The 27,988-nt window shown below is 39.8% G+C and overlaps 1 non-coding gene across 1 annotated transcript; it reads left to right on the forward strand.

Annotated features, from left to right (window-relative positions):
• Positions 1 to 19,367: 19,367 nt before the first annotated feature.
• Positions 19,368 to 19,505, forward strand: LOC114811534. The gene has a single exon (XR_003759232.1). It is a non-coding gene; the product is annotated as a small nucleolar RNA SNORA7 (small nucleolar RNA).
• Positions 19,506 to 27,988: the final 8,483 nt, after the last annotated feature.

Below are 27,988 nucleotides of genomic sequence, written 5' to 3' on the forward strand. Positions count from 1 at the left end.
ACAAACATTCATTTGTATATGTATACACATATACACATATGTGTTTATATGTTAAATACAAGTGTATTCACCCACATACACATACATGTGCTGAGAATAGGAAGAAAATACCTAAATATTCTGAAGTGGCTTTTGCTTACAACCACCTATAGCACTTCTGAATGGATACTATTATTCAGGCACTAACTCATGAACACATCCACTTTTCTTTCTTTCTGCCATCTGTAAATCACTTTAAGGACCATTTTCTCCACTATACTGTAGGTTACTTGTAGACTAAAATCACAACTACTAACACAAAAGGAGCAGTGTGGCCTAGAGGAAAGAGTATAGGCTTGGGATTCAGAGGACCAAAGTTCTAAGCCCAACCCTCTCAGGATCAAACCTGGAGAGTTTCCGGTATTATTCCATATTCCAGTATTTCCATACTGACTATGGGAGGGAGAGTGAAGCAGAGGCATAACCGTTCCATTCCTAGATTAGGCAGTGGCTAATGAGTGGAAGGCAATCTGCTATGAGTTAAAAGTCACCTATGCTGGGCAGCAGCAGCAAGGGAGAGAGTCGAAGGCGGAAACTCAAGTTTCCTGAGTGAAAGGAGGCAATGGTAAACCACTTTCATATTTTCACCAAGAAAACTCTAAGGATACGCTATCAGAATGATTGCAGATGGAGGTGGGGCATTCTGGAAGAGATAGGTCCATGGCATCATTAAGGGTCAGAGAAGACTCAACAGCATAAAACAAGACAAGAGTTTTAATCCCACTCTACCACTTGTCCACTATGTGACCTTGGGCAATTCACTTAACTTCTCTGTGTCTCAGTTACCTCATCTGTTAAATGAGGATTAAGACTGAGAGCACTATGTGGGACATGTACTGTGTCCACTTGGATGATCTTGTACCTAATCTAGCACACATACAGTGCCTGACACATAGTAGAGGTATAAGAAATGACATTTAAAAAAACCAAATGAACAAAAAACTCCAGTGTACTCTCCTAAATATTGAGTACATATAGTACTCAATATACTGCATATAGTAAAAGCTCAATAAATACTAAAATGTTGGTATTTGTTAAGCGCTTACTATGTGCCGAGCACTGTTCTAAGCGCTGGGGTAGACATAGGGGAATCGGGTTGTCCCACGTGGGGCTCACAGTCTTAATCCCCATTTTACAGATGAGGGAACTGAGGCACAGAGAAGTTAAGTGACTTGCCCACAGTCACACAGCTGACAAGTGGCAGAGCTGGGATTCGAACTCATGAACCCTGACTCCAAAGCCCGCGCTCTTTCCACTGAGCCACGCTGCTTCATTAATTGTCACAACTAGGGATCACCAGTAATTGTGGATGATCCCTCTGGTGAAGGTGAGATTTCAGGTGATGTTCCAAGATGGCGAGAGCGGTGGCCTGGTAGATTTGAGGAACGAGAAAGTAACAGGTTAACAGGTTGGGAATAACAGTAGCACTGTGTCCTAGTGGACAGATCATGGGCCTGGGAGTCAGAAGGATCTGGGTTTTAATTCCTGCTCCACCACTAGTCTGCTGTGTGACCTTGGACAAGTCACTTAACTTGCCTCAGTTACCTCATCTGTAAAATGAGGATTAAGACTGTGAGCCCCATATGGGTCATGGACTATGTCCTATCTGGATAGCTTGCATCTATCCCCAGGGCTTAGTGTGTACCTGGCATTTAGAAGGGGATTAACAAATGCCATTGAAAACAAAACAAAAAAACAACAACCAAAAAACAGAAAAAAAAGTACAAATGAGGGAGTTGGGGGCAGAAAACTTGAGAGTGAGGTACAGTTAGAAAGTGAGTTTAGGAGGAGAGACGCATGTGAGTTGGGAAGTAGTGGAGAAACAGAGTCAATATGTAAAATGGAGAAAGCTAGTGGAGAACTCTGGGGAGTTTTTGAATGATGTAGAGGAAGAGAGGTAATCATTGGAGGATTTTAAGGTATGGAAAATGTGTGCTGAACAAGGTTTCATTCATTCACTTATTTATTGATCACTTATTGTGTGAAAAGCACTTGGAAGAGTAAATACAAATAAACAGAGCCATTCCTTGCCCACAATGAGCTTACAGTCTGTAATGGGGGAATCCCATTTAGTATACAGAAGAAATAAGGCTAGAGGCAGAAAGTTCAGTGAGGAAGTTGATGCAGTAGCAAACTGGTGGTAGGTCAAGGGCTTGGGCCAGGCAACAGTGGTTTTGGTGAGAGACAGGACCTTTGTGGAAAATGTTGCAGAGGGAGAACTGGTAGGATTTGGCAGATTCATTCATTCATTTAATCGTATTTATTGAGTGCTTAGTGTTCACAGAGCACTGGACTATGTGCTGGAAAATACAATTCTGCAAGAGAGACAATCCCTGCCCACAACAGGCTCACAGTCTAGAAGGCAGATGAACAACACCAAGAGCTGAAAGGCAGTGAAAAGGTAAAGAATGTCACCAAGGTTGTAGACCTCTGGGACAGGGGAGCTGGAAGTAGTAACTGAGCTAGGAAGGTTAGAAGGAAAAGTGACTTTAGGAGGGAAGATGATTTTAATACCTTGACTTGGAGCTGCCCATGAGATATCCATAGTTGGAAACTTTCTGAAGCAAGGGGCAATGTGGGATTATACATTAGATGATAAATTGAGGGGAGATGGACTAAATTAAGAATTACCTATGTAGAATTCTGAATGCAGGGGTAAGTATTTAAGTGGCACATGTGGCTTTGGGATTGGCATGACTAGGCTAAATTAATTGGGGGAAGGCTTCCTGTGGAGATGAATTTTAGGAAACCTTTTAAAGTGGGGGGAGGTAGTGCCCCATCACACATTCCTGTCTTCAGGCTCTCAGGCTCTAATTCATTCATTCATTCAATCATATTCATTGAGCACTTACTGTGAGCAGAGCACTGCATTGTGCTTGGGAGAGTACTGTACCACAATAAACAGACCCATTCCCTGTCCATTAAGACCTTACAGTCTAGAGGTGGGCAGACAGATATTAATATCAATAAATAAATTACAGACATGTACGTGAGTGCTGTGGAGGTGGGATGGGGGAAGAACAAAGGGAGCAGTTCAGGGTGACTCAAAAGGGAGTGGGAGAAGAGAAAGAGGGGGCCTAGTCAGGGAGGCCTCTTGGAGCAGATGTGGCTTCAGAAAGACTTTGAAAGAGGAGAGAGGGCAGGCATTCCAGGCCAGAAGCAGAATGTGGGTGAGGGGTCAGCAGTGAGACAGACAAGAATGAGATGCAGTGAGAAGATTAGAATTAGAGGAGTGCAGTGTGCAGGCTGGGTAGTGAGATGAGGTAGGAAGGGGCAAGGTAAAGAAGTGCTTTAGAGCCAATGGTGAGATTTTGTTTGATGTGTAGGTGGATGGGTAACTACTGTAGTTTTTTGAGGAGTAGTGAAACATGCCCTGAATGGTTTTGCAGAAAAATGTGATTCAGGCAGCAGAATGAAGTATGGACTGGAGTGGGGAGAGACAGGAGGCTGAAAGGTCAGGAGGGAGACTGATGCAGTAATGACAGAGGGAGAGGATGAGTGATTGCATTAACTCGGTAGCAGTTTAGATGGAGAGGAAAGGGCATATTTTAGTGATATTGTGAAGGTGGGACTGATAGGATTTAGTAATAGATTGAATATATGGGTTGAATAAGAGAGTGGAGTTGAGGATAACGCTAAGGTTATGGGCTCGTGAGACAAAAAGAATGGTGGTGTCATCTATAGTAATGGGAAAGTTAGGGGTAGGACCGTCTTTGGGTGGAAAGATAAAGAATTATGTTTCAGACATGTTAAGCTTGAGGTGATGGGAGGACATCCAAGTAGAGATGTCCTGAAACATAAGGAAATGTGAGTGTGAAGAGAGATTAGGGCTGGAGAAGTAGAATTGGATATCCTCAGTGAAGCAGCGTGGCTCAGTGGAAAGAGCATGGGCTTTGGAGTCAGAGGTCATGAGTTCAAATCCTGCCTCGGCCACTTGTCAGCTGTGTGACTGTGGGCAAGTCATTTAACTTCTCTGGGCCTCAGTTACCTCATCTGTAAAATGGGGATTAAGACTGTGAGCCCCATGTGGGATAACCTGATTCCCCTATGTCTACCCCAGCGCTTAGAACAGTGCTCGGCACATAGTAAGCGCTTAACAAATACCAACATTATTATTACATTATTATGTGGTAGTTGAAGCCACGGGAATGAATGAGTTCTCCATGAGATTGGGTGTAGATGGAGAATTAAGGCTCTCTTCATCCAGCCTGTTTCTATAGTGATGGGGCCAGCCATTCAACTGGAGAAAGTGCAGACAGACAGCCTAAACTGGGCCAGAGGTGTATAGAGAAGGCATTGAGCAGTGAGAAAGGACGTAGAAGGTCATACTGCTTCTTGGAGCAAGGAAGCTGGGCCAAGAGGAGTCAGGCATCTGGCTACTGGGGTTCAGGTGACAGCAGTTATGATTCACAGTTGAGCGGTGTCCATGCCAGCTCCTGGTTTCCAAAAAATATATCCAGGGTGATGTGTAGGGAGATTGGAGTTTGAAGGATTGAGGGGCCATATTTGGAGACTGTAAACCCATTGTGGGCAGGGATTGTCTCTCTTTACTGTTGTTTCGTATGTTCCAAGTGCTTAGTATAGTGCTTCGCACACAGTAAGTGCTCAGTAAATACTACTGAATGAATGCATTAGTTTGTTGGGGTTAAGAAAGTTCCTAGGAGTAGTGGAGGGGAAAGGATGAAAGGAGAGGGACAGGAGAGGGAGAAGGTGGGGAGAGGGAGTAAGTGGGTAGAGAGGGCATGGGAGATTATCTACAGAGGTTATTTTTACTTCCCTGTAGGGCTCAGACTTTTTCACACCTGGCTGCCAAATAGGACCCATTTAACTGCAAGTAAATCCATGGTAACATGTACCCCATGATGAGACCATCCAATCGATATTTTCAAGAAACATTACAGAGGCATTACATATGAAGCAGGCATTATAAAATGCTGATGATGAATAATAATATATTATAGGGAGAGGGGACTCAATTACAAGGACTGACCCATCAAAATATGAACATTATGAAAAGGAGGAAGATTCTAAAACTTTAGGTACCATTAGGCCATCAGAGCAAAGGACCTCCCAGATACCCTGATTTCTCAGTGCTCTTTCCAGGTGTGTCCAAACTTCCCTACCTCTCCCTCCAAATAATATTTGCAGGATTAAAATCATGTACTGCAATCTTCACCTATAAAGTCTATTTACAGTTCACATTTCTAATGTTATGCATTCTAAAATGTATTGGGAAATTAGAATGATTGCTTGATTGTCCACAGTGAATGTGTTTTCTCTTAAGCATCCATTAGAATGCAAGTTCATTCAGGGCAGGAATGTTGTCTCATGTTTCTGTTATACTTCCTAAGTGTTTACTACAGGGCACTGCATTCAGTAGACACTCAGCAAATACCATTACAACTGCTCTCTCCCCTTGTTTTCTTTCCTCATTTAGATTTTAAGCTTCCAAAGGGAGTTACCTGCTCTTTCTCCTTCCCTTTTTTTAAGGTTCTTGGCCCTGGCACGTGCAGTGAAACAGTGCTTCAAATAAGAAAGGGGTATAGCTGGGAAGTTTATGAGCACACACAAGTGTGAATTTGGGGAATGTAAGTAAAGTTTCCCCTCTCAGGATAGCACCTAGAGAGTTTCCAGTACTCTGCCAGTCTTGGCTTTGGGAGGGTCAAGCAGAGGCCTATCCATTCCATTCCTAGCTTGGGCTACGGCTAGTGAGTGGAAGGTAATCTGTCACAAGTCAAAACTCACCCATGCTGGGCAGCAGTGGTACAGGAGAGAGTCAAGGGCAGAGCATAATATTAAAGGCAGAGCATAATACTAGTAATAATAATGATTATGGTATTTGTTAAGACACTCTACTAAGAGTTGGTGTGGATACAAGCAAATTGGGGTGGACACAGTCCCTTGTCCCACATGGGGCTCATGGTCTCAATCCCCATTTTACAGATGAGATAACTGAAGCCCAGAGAAGTGAAGTGACTTACCAAAGGTCACACAGCAGACAAGTGGCAGAACTGGGATTAGAACCCATGATCTTCTGACTCCCAGACCTATTGTGCTCTATCCACTATGTCATGCTGTTTCTCAAGTTCTCAAGAGAATCAAGCTTACTGCACAGAGGGAGGCAATAGTAAACCACTTCCATATTTTAACCAAGAAAGCTCTATGGAGACACTACCAAAACAATTGTAGATGGAGGTGAGGCATTCTGGGAGAGATGTGTCCATTGCATCACTATGGGTTGGAAACGACTCAACAGCATAAGACAAGTTAAAGTTTAGGGCCTTGAGGTGAGTACCTAGAGAATGGGAGTTCTGGACTATATTCTCTATGAAGGCTGTTTTGTATCTTTCCATGTGACTCATCTTTATGGCAAATCTTATTCTATTGCCAAAGGGTTCAGAAAGGACATGGTAAAAAAGGTAAAAATAAAAATATTAAAACTGGTATAAAAGTCTAGAGATGTTTCATTGAAATACAGTGTTATCTGTTCATTGTTGCTGCAATTAACTCTCTCAAACTGAATTTAGAACGAGCAGGTTGCTACAGTATACTACTTTCTAATCCCGGGACTATAAACAAAATGATGAATGATACTATAAAATAGCAGTAAAATGGTCTAAATGGTGATTAGATATCTCTTTCCAGTATATACTTAGCCCCAAGAAGAATATATGTACAAATTCTGGAGAACTAAGTTTATGTTCCTGCAATCACAGGTGAAATCCCTTTTGTTGTGTTTGAAATTAACTGGCCTGTTAAAATCACTCCTTAATCTAACAATCACACTTCCAAATGCTGCATCAGCAGGTCAGTTAAGAGTACTCTTCATAGGACACTTAATGAATTACTCCTACATGCAGGACCAGGTGAAATCAAAGCAAAATATTTTTGTTGTTGTTTTTATCTTGGCCTGAAAACATCCTGAGGGTATTTAAGAAATGAAATCTCTTGAAGTTCCTTGAAAGATTACTTAGGAAAGACATTTTCCAAATTGAATTTCCTGTATTTTCTTCATATGTGATAAATAAAATAAAATTACTCCCCTCATATTTGAAAAAGAAAATAAAATCAGCATCACTAATGATGAGAATAGTAAAAATTGATATAGATGATAACATATAGGATCACCGCCCTGATGCTGACCACATCACAGATTTCTGAATTGTGTATTAGTGCTAGAGTTGAAATTCATGTGTAGCAAAAAGGCCAATTAGCAGCTAGTATCACTGAATCTGAACTTTAGTTAATTAGACCAGTTGATAGTTCAGCAATTATAAATTCTTAAAATTAGTTGAAGTGCAAAAACACTGTGTAAATGATGGCAATTAAAATAAAATCAGAGAGATTGGTAACTGGCAGTGTATTTTTGCTTTTCAGGCTTTCAGATCTTAATTTTGCTCCCGATAAGAATTTCAACTATTTGAAAGACTACCACCAGACTGCTAATTAACTGCTTTACAGCTTCACTGTACCCCATTTTTGTTTGTTTTGTTTTGTTTTAATGGTATTTAAGTGCTTACTATATGCTAGGCACTGTACTAAGCACTGGGGTAGGTACAAGCTAATCAGTTTGGACATAGTCCCTGTCCCACACAGGGTTCACAGTCTTACATATTACAGATTAGGTAATTGAGGCACAGAGAAGTTAAGTGACTTGACCATGGTCATAGAGCATACAAAGTGGCAGAGCTAGGATTAAAACGTAGATCCTCTGACTTTTAGGCCTGTGCTCTAACCACTATCAGTTGCACAGCAGGGCTTAGTGGAAAGAGCACAGACATGGAAGTCAGAAGACTTGGTTTCTAATCCTGGCTCTGCCACTTGTCTGCTGTGTGACCTTGGGCAAGCCACCTCTCTTCTCTGTGCCTCAGTTATCTCATTTGTAAAATGGGGATTAAGACTGTAAGCCCCATGTGGGACAACCTGATTACCTTGAATCTATACTGCTTGGTGCGTAGTAAGCATTTAATAAATATTTTAATAATAAATCATTATTATTGTTCCTTTAGATAGGTAAACACAGGGAGTGGGTAATGCTCAAGAGGATAATCAATGAGCTGGAAATACATGAATTCAAATTCCTTCCTATTTTAGTTTCTCTGACAACCAGAACTCATGGCTTGTTCTAATACCCTTCCAACTGTTGATGATATACAATCACTGAACTTGGAAAGTTTGTGAAACTTTACCTCCTATTAATGAAATCCTGGTAACCAATTAATAGGTATTTGAGTACTCATTGTATATAGAGCACTTTATTGCTTCAAGGCTCTCCATCACCTTGCCCCTTCCTACCTCTCTTCCCTTCTCTCTTTCTACCGCCCACCCCGCACGCTCCGCTCCTCTGCCGCCCACCTCCTCGCCGTCCCTCGGTCTCGCCTATCCCGCCGTCGACCCCTGGGTCACGTCCTCCCGCGGTCCTGGAACGCCCTCCCTCCTCACCTCCACCAAACTGATTCTCTTTCCCTCTTCAAAACCTTACTTAAAAATCACCTCCTCCAAGAGGCCTTCCCAGACTGAGCTCCTCTTCCCTCTCTACTCCCTCTGCCATCCCCCCTTTACCTCTCCGCAGCTAAAGCCTCATTTTCCCCTTTTCCCTCTGCTCCTCCACCTCTCCCTTCCCATCCCCACAGCACTGTACTCGTCCGCTCAACTGTATATATTTTCGTTACCCTATTTATTTTGTTAATGAATTGTACATCGCCTTGATTCTATTTAGTTGCCATTGTTTTTACGAGATGTTCTTCCCCTTGACGCTGTTTAGTGCCATCGTTCTTGTCTGTCCGTCTCCCCCGATTAGACTGTAAGCCCGTCAAACGGCAGGGACTGTCTCTATCTGTTGCCGACTTGTTCATCCCAAGCGCTTAGTACAGTGCTCTGCACATAGTAAGCACTCAATAAATACTATTGAATGAATATTGGGAGAATAAAATACAATAGAGTAGGTAGACACGATCTCTACCCACAGGAAGCTAACAGACTAGAGTGGGAGGCAGATATTAAAATAAATCACAGATGGGTATATACATAATAATAATAATGGTATTTGTTTAAGTGCCTACTATGTGCAAAACACTGTTCTAAGTACTGGGGGAGGATACAAGGTGATCAGGTTGTCCCACATGGGGCTCACAGTCTTAATCCCCACTTTACAGATGAGACAACTGAGGTACAGAGAAGTTGACTTGCCCAAAGTCACACAGGTGACAAGTGGTAGAGCTGAGATTAGAACCCATGACCTCTGACTCCCAAGCCCATACTCTTTCCACTGAGCTGTGAGAGTGGGATGAAAAATCAACATGCTCAGTTGATACAGATCCTAGGACATAGATAATTCAGAAGGGAGTGCAAATGGGAAATGAGAGGCTTTAATCAGAAAAGGCCTTAGAGAAGATGTGATTTTTGTAAGGCTTAGAAGATGACAAGAGTGGTGGTCTTTCAGATATGAAAGGGGAGAGAATTCCAGGCCAGCAGGAGGACATGGGAAAGGGGTCAGAGGATTAGATTGATTAGATTGAGATACAGTGAGTAGATTGACATTAGAGGGACATTGTGTGGGGGTTGGGTTGTAGTAAGAAATCAGTAGGGTAAGGTTGAAGGGGGAGAGCTGATTGAGTTCCTTAAGGTCAATGATAAGGATTTTCTATTTATTAAGGAAAATGGGCAACCATTAGAGGAGGTATGAGACATGACTGAACAGTTTTTTAGAACTACAATAATAATAATATTAATAATGGTATTTGTTAAGTGCTTACTATGCCCCCATCACTTTTCCAGGTGCTGGGATAAATACATATAGATACAAGGTAATCAGATTGACCCACCTGGGGCTCACAGTCTTAATCCCCATTTTACAGATGAAGTAACTGAGGCCCAGAGAAGTGAAGTGGCTTGCCCAAGGTCACATGGCAGTCAAGTGATAGAGCCAGGATTAGAACCCATGTGCTCTGACTCCCAAGTCTGCGCTCTTGCCACTAAGCTATACTGTTTTTTCCAAGCAGTGGTGTTAAGTACGGATTGGAGAAGGAAGAGGTAGTAGGCAGGGAGGTTACTAAGAGGCTGATGCAGATGTCAAGGTGGGAAATCATTAGTGCTTGAATCACCATGTTAGTAGTTTGGATGGAGAGAAGAGTCCAGATTCTAGAAAGAAGATATCTTGTAAGATAGAACTGACAGGATTTGTTCCCGGATATGTGGTTTGCATGAAAGAGAGGATTTGAAGAAAATGTCAAGGAAATGGGCTTTGAGACAGTGAGGATGGTGGTTGTGGCCTCCATTTGGAGAAAATCTGGGAGAGAACAGGTGGAAAGAGGAGTTCTGTTTTATGTCTCTTCTATTAGAAATCAACCCCTCTCCTGACGAGCAGCAGGTCATGAATGTTACCAGGCTGTGAGTCAGGCCAACCGGACCCTCAGATAACACCTTCAGCAAGGAGCTAAAATAAGGGAAAAGCAAAGCTAAAAAAAAAATCTTGATGACAATATTCAAAAAGAACAGGCTAAGCACATGGTCTATTTCACATGGTCCCAAGTTGAGAGGAAAGAAACTATCAATCTGGTGAGAAATCCCAGCCTCTTAAAACCAGCAGCATTTCTTTCCTTAACCTAGAGACTGCTTGAAGGACAAGCAGTGTGACTTTATTAGATCTTCAGTGAGCAGGGAGGGAAATCAATAATTTCCTTTTTTTAGTTCTTACCCTGAGCCAAAGACATAAGATGAAGTATTTATTTTCTATGTTGTAGGTCTACTTTTAAAACTTGATCACCGATTGAGGCTGAACCTCTTAGACAATTGAACAGTTTAGAAGCTCTCCTTTGAGGTATTCAAGGCAAGTACAGAAAAATTGATATATAAGGAATGCCAACAGCACATCTGACTGAATATTTAGTTGTTTAGATCTAGTGAAGAAATTATCTGCCACCTTTTTATTTTTTTTTCCTGTCACACTATATACTTATGTAACATCTATATGGGATACCATATGTTGCTTTTAGTGACAAATGAATACTGTAAATAAAAGTGTGTAACATGAAAGTTTTCCAAATATGTGTTTACTATTATTTTGCATCATTAAAATTGTAGTGTTTGCTAAGTATTTACTATATGCCAAAACTGTACATGCACTGGGGTAGATTTAACATGATAATGTGAGGTACAGTCCCTATCCCACATAGAGTTTATTGTCTAAGGGGGAGAAAGAACAGGTATTTACTTCACATTATCAAATGAGTAAAATGAGGTACAGAGATGTTTAATTTATACCAAAGTCACACAGCGGGCAGAGTCCAAATTAGAATCCAAATCTTTTGACTTCTAGGCTCATGCTCTTTCCTCCAGGCCATGCTGCTTCTTTGTGTAACAAAGAGATAGCACTTACCATTTAACACATTGTGCTCACCGTTTTAAGTATTATAGAGTACCTGAATAAAAGGAAAGGCTTAGAGAATTAATAAACATGGTAGGATATACTGCCATGCGTAGCCTGGCATCTCTGATTTCTAATAGTTTATCAGGAGAGCCTGTGCTTACAATATCCATGAGATTCAGGCTTGATCAATAATTGTTTATCAGGAAAAGCAGTGTGGCCTGGGCACAATGCCCGGGATTCAGAAGACCTGGGTTCTAATTGTCTGTGCTGTAACCTTGGGCAAATCACTTAACTTCTCACTTCCTTCATCTGTAAAATGGGAATTAAGAATGTGAGCCCCACATGGGACATAGACTGTGTCTAACCTGATTATCCTGTATCTACCCCAACACTTAGAGCAGAGCTTGATACAAAGTAAAAACTTAACAAACACTATGAAAAGATATATCTGCATATAGAAAATAGGTTCTCCTCTCAGAATGGCAGTAAGAATTATCATTTTCAAATGCTGTTTTGGTAAAGTCACTTCTTATATCCTGTACCAGTTACCTAATGACTCAACACTTTCTCCTCTAAGGCACCAGAAATGCTATTCTTTCTCTTCAGCCCTCTCCTCTCTCAACACGCTATTGGTCCTCTCTTCCGGAAGCCTTTCTAGATTAAACCCATCAAGCCACAATCATTCATATCACCCAAATTCCACCTGACAGGATATCTTCCCCCTTTGCCACCTATCCCTGCCCAGCTGTTGTTGTTTAGGTAGGTTTCAGGAAAGCCCAGGATTTGAGAAGAGAGGCAGCAGCTGCAAACCACAGGGTATGTGATTGTGTGTGGGTAGAATGATCCCAGATCTGCCACTTGTCAGCTGTGTGACTGTGGGCAAGTCACTTAACTTCTCTGTGCCTCATCTGTAAAACGGGGATTAAGACTGTGAGCCTCATGTGGGACAACCTGATTACCTGATTTATTGCCATTGTTCTTGTCTGTCCGTCTCCCCCGATTAAACTGTAAGCCCGTCAAACGGCAGGGACTGTCTCTATCTGTTGCCGACTTGTTCATCCCAAGTGCTTAGTACAGTGCTCTGCACATAGTAAGCGCTCAATAAATACTATTGAATGAATGAATACCTTTTATCTATCCCAGTGCTTAGAACAGTGCTCCGTACATAGTAAGTGCTTAACAAGTACCAACATTATTATTCCTGTCAGCTCATTCAATCAAATTTATTAAGCTCTTCCTGTGCACAGAGCACTGTTTCAACACTTGGTAGAGTACAATGTACCAATGAACAGACACATTCCCTGACCATAACAAGCTTACCATCTAGAGGATGTCTTCTCAATCACAATCACAAAGATGGTGGTTCCTGAAGTCCGGCAATGTCTTTGTTTGTTATTTTTATAAGTATTTCTGTAAATCTTGTCCACCCTGGTCCCCTTTAGAGGACTTTGCAACTACCACTGCAGTCATAGGACATAATGCTTGTGACCTGCAGTTGACTACTGGAATCAATAATCAATTTATTCAGAAGATTACAGAAAATAATTATAGTATAAAACCACACTAATGTTAGATGCCAAATACATTACCCTGCTTCAGACTAAGGTTTCACTGTATTTATTCCCCATTCGGTATTTAGGGAAAGCTGGTCTATCAAACTCCTAGGTACAGGCTGCTCAATCTGCTCTTTTCCTTCTATCCTTGCTCATCTCCCCATATGACCTGGTCAGAGCACTTCTCTTCTGTAATACCAACCACTTTCTCTGCTTCCATCTCATCCCTTCTGCCACCATCTTCTTGCTCATGGTTTCTCCAGACACTTCTGAAATGCCCAGAGCTAGGACAGACTTGGAGGCTTAGTTTAAAACTCATGGAAATATTTTTAAAAAAGGCAACACTAAACCAAATCTAAATGCTAGTACAGCTCTCAGTACATATGTAAACGTCCATGAATAGCCAGGCAAAAACCCATTATGTCTCTGGTGCATGAAAATATATACTCACCATTCACTAGATTCAGTGGGCCACCCAGCAGTTACCTGATGGTGATTAAGCAGTTGGAAATAGCTTTAATTCCCTCTCCTGGATTCAAAGCTCTGCTGAGCTTGCTGATTGGTTATCATTCTCAAAGGATCCTGGGAAATTTAATTTCCCATGTAGTGCAGGCATTTTATCTTCAGACCTCTTTGATATTACATAATTAACTCATTAGATCTATGTCCACATCCATGTCCTGCCACCTTCCTGAAAATGACATTTGATTATACTCTCCTGAAGAGAATACTGTTGGTACTTGTTAAGCGCTTACTATGTGCAGAGCACTGTTCTAAGCGCTGGGGTAGATACGGGGTAATCAGGTGGTCCCACGTGAGGCTCACAGTCTTCATCCCAATTTTACAGATAAGGGAACTGAGGCACAGAGAAGTTAAGTGACTTGCCCACAGTCATACAGCTTGGCCTAGTAAAAAGAGCATGGGCCTGGGCATCAGAGACCCTGGATTTGAATCCTTATCTTCTGTGTGATTTTGACCAAGTCTCTGTGCCTCAGTTCCCTCATCTGCAAAATGGGGATTCCATACCTGTTCTCCCTTCTACCTACTCTCTGAGCTCCATGTGGGATTAAAACATTAGTCACATGTCCTTCAGCCATTTTTAAAGGTACTTGTTAAATGCTTACTTTGTGCCAAGCCCTGCACTAAGCAATCAATTGCATTGATTCAGTGCTTCCTGTGTGCAGAGCATTGTACTGAACACTTGGGAGAGTACAGTGCAACAGAGCTCACAAACACATTCCTTGCCCACAACGAATTTACAGTCTAGAAACGCTGTGGTAGATGCAAGATAATAAAGTTAGACACAGTTCTTATCCCACATGGGGCTCATAGTCTAATTTAGGAGGGAGTAAGATGTAGTCCCCATTTTCAGATGAGGAAACTGAGGCACAGAGAAGTTAAGTGACTTGCCCAATGTCACACAACAAATAGGTGGAGGAGTCAGGAATAGAACCCAGGTCCTCTGACTCCCAGGCCTGTGTTCTTTCCATTAGACTATATTGCTTCTTTTTAAGCCATCCATACACTGATAAAATTCACTGCCTGGAGCAATATCTGCAAATCTCCAGGATAATGGGCATATTTGTGTGTGTGTCTGTGTGTGTGTGTTTATGTGGGCATGTATTTGTGTGGGCACGTAGGTGTTTGTAGTTTTCTCTCTGTTGTACAATGGTCTCTATATCAGACAAGGCTGATGGAATGATTACATCCCTGGATTTTACTCTATGTAATCTTGAATTGTTACTTTATGACATGGTGTCTGAATCTCATCCATAAACCTTTTCCCTAATGCTTAGTACAGTGGTTTGTATATACTAAGTACTTAAATACTATTTTCACTATGAAGGTAACATGGGTAGAAGTTGTTAGAGAAGTTAGATATACACACACACATTGGATATGTAACATAATACATTTTATTAGATTACACAAGAGTATTTTTAAAGATTAATTTCCTGAGTGCCTTACATATTATTTTTCTACATATTGTGACAGGACAAATAAATCAAATTTGAGGAGAAAATTATTTGATTTGATATGCCTGTGAGAAATGGCAGTGCAATAAAAGACTCGTATCCAATGGGAATGCAATTTTAACACCAAAGTTTAAAAAGTGCAAAAGATATGAAATACACTACGTATTTACAGTATCACAGTTCATTTTAAAAATATTCTTAATTCAATACAGATTTTAATAATTTTTGTTTTACAACAAGTTTTTCCAGAGAACTTACAAAAGGGTGAGAACAGTGATTTTTTTTTTCCAGATTTGTTCATTTCAGTTCAGGTGGGTACTGCATTCAATATGTTCTCTGCTATGATCAGTACTGCCATTTTCCTCACTAATCCAAAGAGGAGAATCTCTATTTTAAGGACTGCTTAGGAAGGCTTAAAGTCCCCTATTGGCTAGCCCATACACTATTCACAACCCAAATATTTCTTCCCTAGAATAGAAGAGCTACACAAGTAAAAAATTACTGTAGAAGTTAAATTGAAATTGGTAACAGCTTTTAATTACCATCTCTCCTCACATGGGGATACCTATAGTTTGCATTTCAACTTTGTTGATCATAACCATTCAGCTTCATAAGTAGTCACTCAAACATGATGTCAGTAGTGTTTGTCACTGATGGACACTTCCTTGGCAAGATCCACAAAGATGAAATATTCAGTTTTTTGTCTTGAGCCTCCCCAAAGGAGTGAAGTACCACTCTTACCAAGATAGCTAGGAAAGCCGCCAACCTGGAACTGAAAAATTGACAGGCTGGACCAAATTCTGATGGAATTTAGAGGAATTTAGCATTCCAGCCTTACTCTTTAAAAGAATGAGCTAAGCAGGAGGCTGACATTAGAACTCCAGATTTGCTTTCTGTATAATTGAATTTTTCCTAAAATGAAAATACTCAAGTGCTGCCAATCTTTGGAGTGGATAGAAAATAACTTGGCGGATTGTGAAAAAGCTCTGAACATTGCCATTTTAAATTCTGGGTGATCCTATGGACCTTTTGCCTATCATCAGCATCATTCCCAAAGTGGATTTATCAAGAGTCAATTTGCAGTAGCATTAGGCTGTTATGTGTCTGAGTAGGCCAATTAATCAGTCAATCATATTTATTGAGCACTTACTGGGTAAAAGGCACCATACTAAGTGCTTGATAGAGTACCATACAACAGAACTGGTAAATGTGATCCCTTTTCATAAGAAGCTTACATTCTAGAGGCTAAAATAGATATTAAAATAATTAACATACAGGGGAAATGGCAGATTCTAAATGTACAAAGAAATTCTGTGGGGGTGAAGGTAGGGTGGATATCAAGTGCGTATGGGGTACAGATGAAAGAAAATAGGTGATGCGGAAGGGAGATCCAGTAGAGGAAATGAAGACATTCAAGGAGACCTCTTGAAAAAGTTTTGAAGATGGGGCGAGTGGTGGTCTGTCAAATATGAATGGGGAGGGAGTTCTAGGACAAAGGCAGAAAATAAGCAAGGTATTGATGGAGAAAGATATGAGATCAAGGTACACTGTATAGAGGGGGTGAACTAATTAAATGCTTCAAAATCAATGTTAAGAAGTTTCTGGTTTATGTGGACATGGATGGGCAGCCATTATAGACTCTTGAGGAGTGGGCAAACATCGACTGAAATTTATGAGAAAAATTATCTGAGCAAAGGAGTGAAGTAAGGACTGCAGTGGGGAGAGACAGGAGAGAGTGAGGTCATGGAGGAAGATGATGCAGTAGCCAAGCTGTGTGGCCTAGTGTGGCCTATTGAATTGCAGAGAGGGTAGGAGGATGGTGGGACTGTAAGTTCTAGAATACAAACTCATTTTGGGCAGGGAATGTATCTATTATTTGTTATATTGTACTCTCCCAAGTGCTTTAAGTACAGCCTCTGCACATGATAGGGGCTCAGTAAATTCCTTTGGGCTAGTCATTGCCTGAATTTAAAATTACAAGGTCTTTCTGGCTTGCATTGCAGTGAGCTAAATAAGCCCTATAAGAAAAGTTAACTACTACATCCACCCCTAGCTGGATCTGCTCTGTGCTCTCACTCCATAAATAGCTCTTGTTAATTAGCAAAATACTCATCCTGAAGAGAAATTCAAGTACCAGTGGCTAAGAGAAGAGTGAAATATGTAGTTCTCCCTAAGAATTCTGAGACAGTAATGAGACACTAAAATTGTACACCATCTAAAGAAAATCCACCTTTCTTTCCAAGCTTCACTTCCTCCTGTAATTCTGAATGCATTTCCCCAGCTGTCAGCATCATCTCCCTTTAATCAGAATTCAGGAACAGCCCATTCATTCTCCTGTACATAGCCACCTTGACAAGAACTGAAGTAACAAAGTGACACTGATGAGGAGATGTAGAGATGAGAGTTTTGGCCTCCTGATAATCCAGAATATCATAAAATTTATAGCTTCCCCCCAGAAAATTCTCTCCACTGTGAATAGGAGGATTGAGAAGCCCAAGTCCTACACTACCAAATATACAAGCACCCCCGAGTTAAGAAAGAGATTTCCCTTCCCCTCCCAGGGTGTCTGTTAATTCTGGCTAGATTAAGGGTATCATATCAAATGTTGCTTTTCTTCATAGAAACACATACTTAAGAGCCCAAAGCATTATTTTACAATAGGAAAATTCATCTGGGGATGATAGGCGAAAATCGTTTTTTCCCCTTGGGAAATTCCATCTAAAACAAAAACAGCAAATGCTAAATTAGCTTCTCCTGGTGATGGGACCGCCTTGCTCATTCTTTCCTATTTAAACTCTTCAGACCTATGTGGATCAGGGACTAGTTTTGATCACCTTATCTTGTATTTATCTCAGTGCTTACTACTGTGCTTGGCAGATAGTAAGCTTTTAACAAACGCTATTATTATTATTATTATCATCATTAGTCTGCTATGTAACCTTGGGGAAGTCATTTAACTTCTCTGTGCCTCAGTTACCTCATCTGTAAAATGGGGATTGAGACTAAGAGCCCCTCATGAGACAACATGATTACCTTGTTTTTACCCAAGCTCTTGGAACAGTGCTTGGCACATAGAACTACTTGAAAGTTAAATTTTCTTTTGCTCTTATGCCCAAAAGGGTTTCCAAAGCCTGGTCTAATGGCTGTTTTCTATCTTCGAAAAGGCTATTTTCTTCAGTTGGATCTAAAATTAGTTAAACCTTTAGTATATAGGTTAGGAGGATCCTCAGAAGGATGAAATTCAAGGCTTTCATTTTAACTGTATTTGTAATTTTGATCACTTGCAAACTATGTCTGTATTACTTGTGCCTAAGCTGTTCTATTGCATTAAAATTAGTCCACAATTTCCCTTCTTTTATTGACTGAAAAAGAATAGAAGAAAAAATAAATATCAAAACAGTTGAAATAGTTTGTCAGTGTGCTGACTTCCAATTCAAATGGAAAAAAAAATACTACCTTGCTATTACAATGTGGTTTCATTTCCTTTTCTTTCTTTATTATTGTTTCCCTAAAATAAGCTATATTTACACAGCTGAGTAGAAAACATGAATTACGATAAAGCTCTGTACCTGATGATTTTTCAGACAGTCCAATTTCAGGTAGAAATGTCTTGTGTTTCTCTAAATGAAAAAAAAAAGAGCATAGAAAAGTGGGAAAATGAGACGAATCTTATGTTCGTGTTAAAGTAAGGAAGAAGAAATAGTGAATAAAAAACAAAATTCTGAAAATAACTCTTCCTGATGTTTCTCTTCCACCCCATAAAGTTCAAAATGAATGATTTCTGAAGTCGTTTTTCCATTGTATTTCTCATTACTACTGAATAAAAAGCAACAATAAAAATGTCCGTGCTTCATAATGTATGATTGAAATGTTTTCTAAGTTTAATTACATGGATTTTGTGTCCACTTGTTTCCAATTAGATATTTAGGCAATAAGAGAGCAGTAACATGGACTCTGACAAGCACCTAATCATAGAAAAAAAAAGATCTAAGCAAAACTTAATTTAAAAAGCTTATATATCATGTTGTGACTTCTACCTTGGAATTTATTTTGCTTTCCTCTTGTGGGATTTCCACTACCACTGTTCATGTTAAACTAACACCATCCTTAGCACTACTATTTATATAGCAACATTTAGAGATAGTTTAGAGATCTACACTATTTTTCACTATATTATCTATTTTTCTTTCCATACTCCTGATATTACTTGTGGAAGCTGTATTTTTCTCTTGTTCTTACTGTAAGTATATGTGTATTTATTATTTGTCCTTTATTTTATTTCATCCCTCCAGGGCCTGGAAAAGCAGTAAGTTTTCAATAAATAATACTGATTGGTTGAATGACTAATCAAGAATTCAGGAACTTTATTGTACTAACATCAATCTCTTTGTATGCTGAAATAGCACTAGAGTGTTTTCCCAGGTAAAATTTGCCCTCTCAGGATCACACCTGGAGAGTTTCCAGTACTCTTTCAGTCTTGGCTATGGGAAGGAAAGTCAAGCAGAGACTTACCCATTCCATTTCTAGCTTGGGCAGTGGCTATTGAATGGAAGACAATCTGCTACAAATCAGAACTCACCTGTGTTGGGCAGCAGCGGTATGGGAGAGAGTTGAGGGCGGAGCTAGGCAAAATTTACTTATGTTTAACTGCACATATTTACAGTTATGATACACACTTAGACAAAGGTCATATTTTTATTGGCAAGGAGTTATAGAAATATCTTTTTTAAAAAAAAAGGGATTTAAGTAATTAATGATTATATTTGTTAAGCACTTACTATATGCCAAGCACTGTTCTAAGCACTGAGATAGATCCAGGGTTATCAGATTGTCCTACGTGGGGCTCACAGTCTTAATCCCCATTTTACAGATGAGGTAACTGAGACCCAGAGAAGTTTAGTGACTTACCCAAAGTCACACAGCTGACAAGTTACAGAGCCAGAATTAGAACCCTTGATCTTTGACTCCCAAGCTCGTGCTCTTTCCACTAAGCCAAGCTGCTTCTCAGAGTTCATTCATATACTCCAGTTTGAGCACTTGGGGGAAAGCTTGAGAAACTTTATTTTCCAAAATAACTTGTGACAGAGAAGTCAGGTTCACCACTTTCAATCTCCACCTCTTTTGTGACAAGTCCTACAACCCTGTGAAGATAGCCTTGGTTATGTAGCCATATCTCAGATATCCCATCTTTGACTATTTTGCTTATTGTAAACTGTAAGAGAAATGGAGGAAGTGAAACTTTAGCCAGTTAATTCTGCCATTTGAACTTTGGTAAAAGCTTTAGTGGAAAAGTAAGATGAGAAGCAGCATGATCTAGTGGAAAGAACACAAGCCCAGGAGTCAGAAGTCCTGGGTTTTTATTCCAGTTTCACTACCTGTTTGGAGTGAGATCTTGGGCAAGTCACTTGACTTCTTTGGAGCTCAGTTATCTCATCTGGAAATTGGGCTTAAAGACTGTAAGCCCCAAGGGGCACATGGACTGTGTCCAAACTGATTATCTTGTATCTACCCCAGTGCTTAGTATGGTGCCTGGCACATAGTAAGCACTTAACACATACTATTAAAAATGTCATTAAAGATGAAATAATTGGTTAAAATGAGTTTGGGGAATTAGAGACTGTAAACTCCTCTTTAGACTGCAAGCTCTTTGAGGGCAGGGAATGTGTCTACAGACTGTACTGTACTCTCCCAAGCCCTTAGTACAATACTCTGCATAAAGTAAGCATTCAATAAATATTATTGATTGACTAATTGGTTATAGGTGGACAGTCTTTTAGGTGAAGATGCCCTTTCTCAAATCAGCATTAGAGCATGTTTTCATACCACTGTCATGATATACCTTTGGATTTATCTTATGATTCCCTATAATTCTTTACAAGCACTTTACAAATATTACCTCAGCATATGCGAGATTACAAATATCTCACCTTTCACAATAGCAACCAACTCTGAAACTAGGGCAGAAATGTTTTGTTCACTGGAAAAGATAATTTACTAAATGGTCCCTAATGGAATAAAATAACTAATGACTCAAGGAAAAATTTCCTCCCTTTTCATTGATGAGACTATCCAAATTCTCTTTTCTCTTGATTCCTCACAACATTCTATCTTTTAGCTGAAGAAATTGCAATACACAAGTTCATAATAGCAATCACCACAGGGTGGGAATAGGTTGATATTTGCTGAATCCCACCAAATGTTTTATTACATGGTTGTGTTTTGCTAAAAAAAAAAGTAAAATAAATGACTACAATGTGTGATTATTTTTCATTATTATCACAAACTTTATTTCACAGAACCCCACTTTCTCTATTATTATTAATTTTCTGATAACATCTTTTTGAGCCAAAAGAGAGAAAATGAAAACAAAATGTGGACTAGTAAACAAAAGATTCAGATCATAACATCTCATTAGATTCTGATGGTGTTCCATTATCTCCAGCTAATCCAACACAATCAATACCAGAACTCTTCAGTGTCATAAAACAATGTAGTTCATTTTGAGAATATAAAATCAGTGTTACAAAAAGCCAGGAGCATTATTGCTCAGTGACCTAATACATAACAATCTAGAAATAATGAAAGTATTCAATTGGAATAAAAATGGATACACTGCTGTAAAAATCACACCCAATATTAAATCTTAACTAGATTAATTCTGAAAAATCTCTCAAAATAAATCTGAAGCCAATAGGGTTAGTCTGAAGACTCCTTGTTTCAAAAGGAAACTAGAATTTCATTCTCCAAATTGTACTGGCATCTCCTACTCTAGTAATAATAAAAATGATGGTATTTGTTAAGCACTTACTATGTGCCAAGCACTACTCTGAGCACTGGGGTAGATACAAGGTAATCAGATTGTCCCACGTGGAGCTCCCAGTCTTAATCCCCATTTTACAGATGAGGTTAATGAGACACAGAGAAGTTGTGTCTTGCCCAAAGTCACACAGCTGACAAGTGGCAGAGGTGGGATTAGAACTCATCATCTCTGACTCCCAAGCCTGTGCTCTTTCCACTAAGCCATGCTGCTTTTCCATGAAACTTTGGATTTGTAGAGCTCTTTTGTTTGTTCCAGCATTTTAACATGAATTATCTTACTCTTCAAAATATTCCCATAAAAAAATACCATCCCCCCAGCCCATGTTTTCCAACCCACTGCCTCCACAGAGGGACTCACCAGGCTCCACAGCTTCGATAGAGGCTACAGGGGTGAGAAGAGTATAAAGCCATCTCAGTCCTGCTCAACAGCCATTGATGGGGTAGATTCATTGCTCTCTTTATTCATCTATCCCTCTCCGATCCCCACAGTACTTGTGAACATATCTATAATTTATTTACTCATATTAATGCTTACCTCTTCCTCTACACTGTAAGCTCACTGTGGGCAAGGAATGTATCTATGTTGTTATATTTTTCTCTCCCAAGTGCTTAGTACAGTGCTCTGCACATAGTAAGCACTTAATAAATACAATTGACTGACTGAATGACTGACTAATCAGGAGTCACCCATAAAAATGTAATTTCTTGACAAAAATGTTGGGCTCCTCCAACTAAACCACTTTTACAAAGTGGAGCATTTAATTATTCTTAAGAACCACGAGGAAATCTCAGATTGGTTCAAGGTTCTTTATCAGGTGAGAAGTAGTGTGGTCCATTTGAAAAGGCACAGGTCTGTCACTCAGAGGATCTGGTTTCTAATCATGGCTCTGCCACTTGTCTGCTGAGTGACCTTGGACAAGCCACTTAACTTCTCTGTGCCTCAGTTCACTCATCTGTAAAATGGGGCTTAAGACTTTGAGCCCTATTTGGGACAGGGACTATGTCCAACCTGATGAGCTTGTATCTACTCCAGTGCTTAGAATAGTACTTGACAAATGGTAAGTGCTTAACATATATCATTATTATTATTATTATTGCTGTACCTCAGTTTCTTCATTTGTAAAGCATGTAGTCAGTATCTGTTTTCCTTCCTACTTAGACTGTGAACTGCATGGGACAGAAAGTATGCAGAATTGTATCTAATATGATGCTTAACAAATGCCACAGTTATTGTTACTATGAGCTGACTCCCTCAGACCAAAGCTGACCTCCTCTACCTCTACACCTAGCTTATGCTCTCTTCACCTTAGTTATTGTATTTTTAAGCACTTATTCTGCGCTAATCACTGTGCTCAATATAGACACAACCCTTGTAACACATGAGATTAACAATTTCTACCTAAGCAAATGCCCCCTAATCACTCCTGTCATTTGTCACTTATGTATTATTCCTCATGCTTGATCAATGCCTTAAATGCCCTTCTCCTCCATTTTGAAACCACTTCTTCCTCCAAAGTCCTTCAAAAAGCTCACTCCTTCTGAAAGTTTTCTCTGATTATTCATCCAATCATTCTGATCACACCACCAGCTCAGTCATTTCAGCTTTGATATATCACCTTGTGAGTTATTGGGTTTTTCAATTAATCATTTTTTGGTGGCTTTTTGCTTATCCTTGTGCTGGCTAATGTTTTCTTAATTCCTATCCTTTTAATATTGTATATTCCTCTTGTAGTCCACATTAGATTGTAAAATGCTTGAGGACAGGGATGTGTTTTATATTTCTTTTGACTATCCTTTAATTGAATTAGTTTTATGCTCTGCCCAACTTGCATTCTGTCAACCATTTGAACAAGATGACATTGATAAATTTTTGACCTGAATTTTCTGTGTCTGATTTAAGGACCTAAAACCTCCACGGAAGCTATGAGGACAACTCTACCTGACCTTGGGCTATAATAGAAAGTCTTCTTAAAAAGCAAATAATGACAAATTAAAAGGTTTTAAAATGAAGCAGTTTTGTACTCATAGGGAGACTTGTTAAGCAACATGTCGGTCCTGAGAAACCATTATATCAACTTAGAAGTACTCATTTTATTCAGAAATCTGTACCCACCTGGTAGCCCAGAAGGCTTGTTGGGAGCCATTTAGTCCTTTAAAAAGTTCTGCAACTTTCAAGCTGTGTAAATAATGAAATTTGGAAAAGGTTTGCAAATGGATATACTGAGTGAATAACAGGCTTTATGTGGCTTCGGTAAAAGTTTTCAAAAGCAGATTAAATATTGCTGTGGTATCATTTCAAAGTCAAAATGTATTTTAATGCTAAGATGATGAAAACAGAGACCCAAAATGTTTCTGAATAAAATGCCAGGAGGGTACAGTTTAAATAAATTCCTTTTCATGTACAAATTTAGCTGCTAGTAATATTTTATGGTTAGGGAATGAAATTTTGTACCTATGTTACCTTTGTTTGATCTTTAGTAAATATGTTCCCTCCATCCAGAAATGCATTCTATACAACACCTACCACAATAAATAGGACTCAATGATGACAATCACTCAACTGATCAATGGTGTTCACTTAGTGCTTACTGTGAGTAGAGCACTGTACAAACAGCTTGGTGGAGCACGATTCAATAGAGTTGGGAGACACATTCCCTGTCCACAAGAAGCTTACAGACAGTTTTGGACCCTAGTGGCTACCAACATTTTTTCTATTACAAAAATAGGATGAGCAGCCAATATCTACAAGGGGAGCCATCAAATGTTGGTAGAGGAGACCCGTAAAAAGTTGTTATATGAGCAATATGTCTCATCCTTCCCATGCCCTGATAGGTTGGGGAGAGATTAATGCAAAATTTCCATCCAAAGATCCTTATGCTACCTAATACCTGCAGAGAAAGGGACATGGCAAGGATCCAATGGGAAGGAGCCAGAGATGGGAAATTTGAAAACTCTGAGGCATTACACAAACAGGGCAATACCCCCCTGCCAAAAGACTATTTTAGCTACCATGATTAGGTACTAATTAAATATCTTGGCTGGTAATCTCACTATGGTATATCACACCATTTCTGAGCAGATCTTTCACTAAATTGTTTAGTTGGGTAGACTTTACTTGGCTGTTAAAAAATGGTTCTGTAAGAAGTCATCGGAAATGGAGCATCTCACTGAAAATAATCTAAAAGGTGTTCATCAGACAGTTGGATGCTGAATGTTTGGTTGTCACTCATACCAACTGATCAATAAGTGATGGTTCAGGCCACTCCCTTAACCCTAAATGATGATGGTTGGGTGACTGTTGTAAAGCAGCGTGGCCTAGTGGATATAACCTGGGTCTGGGAGTCAGAAGGACCTGGGTTGTAACCCCATCTCTGCCACTTATCTGCTGTGTGACTTTGGACAAGTCAGTTCATTTCTCTGGGCCTCAGATACTTCATTTATACAATGGGATTTAGACTGTGAGCCCCATATGGGACAGGGACTGCATCCAACCTGCTTCAAGCACAGCACTTAGAACAGTAAGTGCTCAATAAATAGGACTAAATAAATGAACAGTGCTTGGGACATAATAAGTTTTTAACAAGTACTATTATTATTTTTATTATCATCACATTGTGAACCCATGAGGGACAGGAACTGTGTCACCCTTGGCTTAGTACAGTGCTTGAAAAATAGCAAGGGCTTGAAAAAATACCATAACTAACTAATTCACTTAGTTCCCTTTCCTTCAAATCCACAACCTCGATTTCCTCCATCCCAGTGAAGATTAAGCTAAACCACTGTGGGTACAGGAACTTGCAGGAGAGGGGGGGAGAGGGATGCTGGAATTCAGCCAGAGTTGGAGTCAGCAGGAAGTGAGAGAATTTTAAGGGGAGTAGAAAAAATTTGCATGGAATATCCCAGTGGGTGACATTTATCTTGGGAGGGAAGTGAATCAACAAGGGAAATAGAGTGAAAGCAATTTACCTTTGGAGTATGGAATAGGGAAATTAGCAGTCAGCTCTTCCAGGGAACACAGTGTCTTCCATGCCAACTCAGAGGCAGAATCTTTTGGATCTTCCTGGATAACCAGAAGGGATCTGCTTTTTCACTTTCTCTCTACTACTTTAAAAAAAAAAATTAGACACCTACCAGACCAACTTCATACTCAGAGAATGACTGGTTAGTGTTTGCTGTCTTCTGCTTGGTCTGCCTTTCACCTACTCAAAAATTGTGATAAAGCTGAATGTGATTTTCCGCAGATCCAATCTGTCTCCATTGTTAATGTTTTCAGTGGTGCTAGTTTCATCACTGGAAATGGGATGACTTTTCACCAGGACTTAATTACTGACCAGGACTTAGTCATCAGTTTACTTCTTGCTGCAATTTTTTATTTATTTTGCCTAGAAACAGCCAATTTTATGACAGCCTTCTCAATCATGCCTTCAGACACCTCAATACTTGTCCTGTATCTATTCAGTGTTTACTCTTCACTGTGGTCTATTTATCCACTTACGTTTTCTGCCTCCTCCATTAGATTGTAGCAGTTCAGTGGGAGAGTCTGTGACTTTAATTTTCTGGGCCTCAGTTCCCTATCTGTAAAATGGGAATTAAGTACCCACATGAGACGTGGACTGTGTCCAACCCAATTTGCCTGTATCCCCCCAGGTGCTTAGTACAGTGCTTGGTACAAAGTAAACGTTAAACTAATACTACAGTTTTTATTATGATTATTATTATTATTGTTGCCCCTCACCCCCAGGGTCCAAGCCTGCTTCTTGCCCCCCCACCACTCCTAGACAGTCTCCAGGGTGCTTTTAAATGGGTGTGGGGGCACTCAACAGAGAAGATTTTCAGATAATGCATGGGAGAAACCAAACTGAAGATGGGAAAGGAGGGGCAGATTTTAACTAATATTTTAATTTGAAGAATCCAAACAACAGAGTTTTCTCAGAAGTTTAGCATCTTTTGTGGTAGTTGTGGATTAGCCAGCTTCTAGGTTACTCTGTGCCACAGAGGCCTTGGAACTAGTCCGTGCTCAGTAAAATGTTCTATAGTCAGTGCTCTGCAGGCTAAGAAATGAAGTTGTTGATTGTGATCAACTAGAGAAGCAGAGTTGCCTAATGGATAGAGCACAGGCCTGAAAGTTAGTATTACCTGGGTTCTAATTCAGCCTCTGTACTTATCTGCTCTGTGACCTTGAGCAAGGCACTTCACTTCTCTGTGCCTCAGTTACCTCACCTGTAAAATGGAGATTAAGACTATGAGCCCCACATGGGACATGGACTGTGTACACTCTAACTTGTATCAACCCCAGTGCTTAGTACAATGCCTGGCATAGAGTAAGAGGTTAAAAAAATGCCATAAAAGAAAAAAATAACTAGATTATGATTTATAACTCCATTCCAGTGTTGAAAAAATCTTTGAGGAACAGAACTCAGTAAGACTTAGCTGTATTTCACTCTAATGATATTCCAAGAGAATTACTAATTTACTCAGTGTAGCTAAAACACAAACATTATAGAACATGGATCCCATAGTTTCTGATGTGTGACTTTGGGCAAGTCACTTAACTTCTCTGTGCTTCAGTTACCTCATCTGTAAAATGGGGATTAAGACTGTGAGCCCCATGTGCAACAACCTGATTACCTTGTATCTACCCCAGTGCTTAGAACAGTGCTTGGCACTTAGTAAGTGCTTAACAAATGTCATCATCATTATTATTATTATTATTATTGACATTTATACAATCTTGTGGAAAGCACAGAGAGTATATATGGATTCCATTGCTCTTTTCAGGTATTTAGAATAAAAACGGAAGTTTTAGGAAAGATGCAGGTATTCACATGCTTTTCCATTTCTTTCACTTGATACTTTCAGTCCCAAGCAATAAATATTAGAAAACAACAGACATTCCTCAGAACCAGAACAGAAGCAAAATATTCCTTATAGGCGCGCTCCATATGAAACATTTCTGTGTGGTGTGAAAATATTAAATTCCAACCCAGAGCCAAAAGAACAATAGTTCCTGCAAACCCAACCATATGGAAATTTCTATTTACATTGCCTGCTCAAAATTGATCCCGAGAGATATTTAGGTTTGAGTTTAAAACTTGACGGCAGGCAAAAGCTGCATTGGGGAATCGTGAACACAGGCTAGTGGACAGTTTCAGGAAACAAATGATCAGTGAGGGGTTTCCAGCAATCTTCTAGGTCATCAACATATGGACCCTTGGAGTTCAAAAGTAGGGCTC

The sequence above is a fragment of the Ornithorhynchus anatinus genome, chromosome 4 (genome assembly GCF_004115215.2).
Source record: "Ornithorhynchus anatinus isolate Pmale09 chromosome 4, mOrnAna1.pri.v4, whole genome shotgun sequence".
In the NCBI taxonomy this organism is placed as follows: Eukaryota; Metazoa; Chordata; class Mammalia; order Monotremata; family Ornithorhynchidae; genus Ornithorhynchus; species Ornithorhynchus anatinus.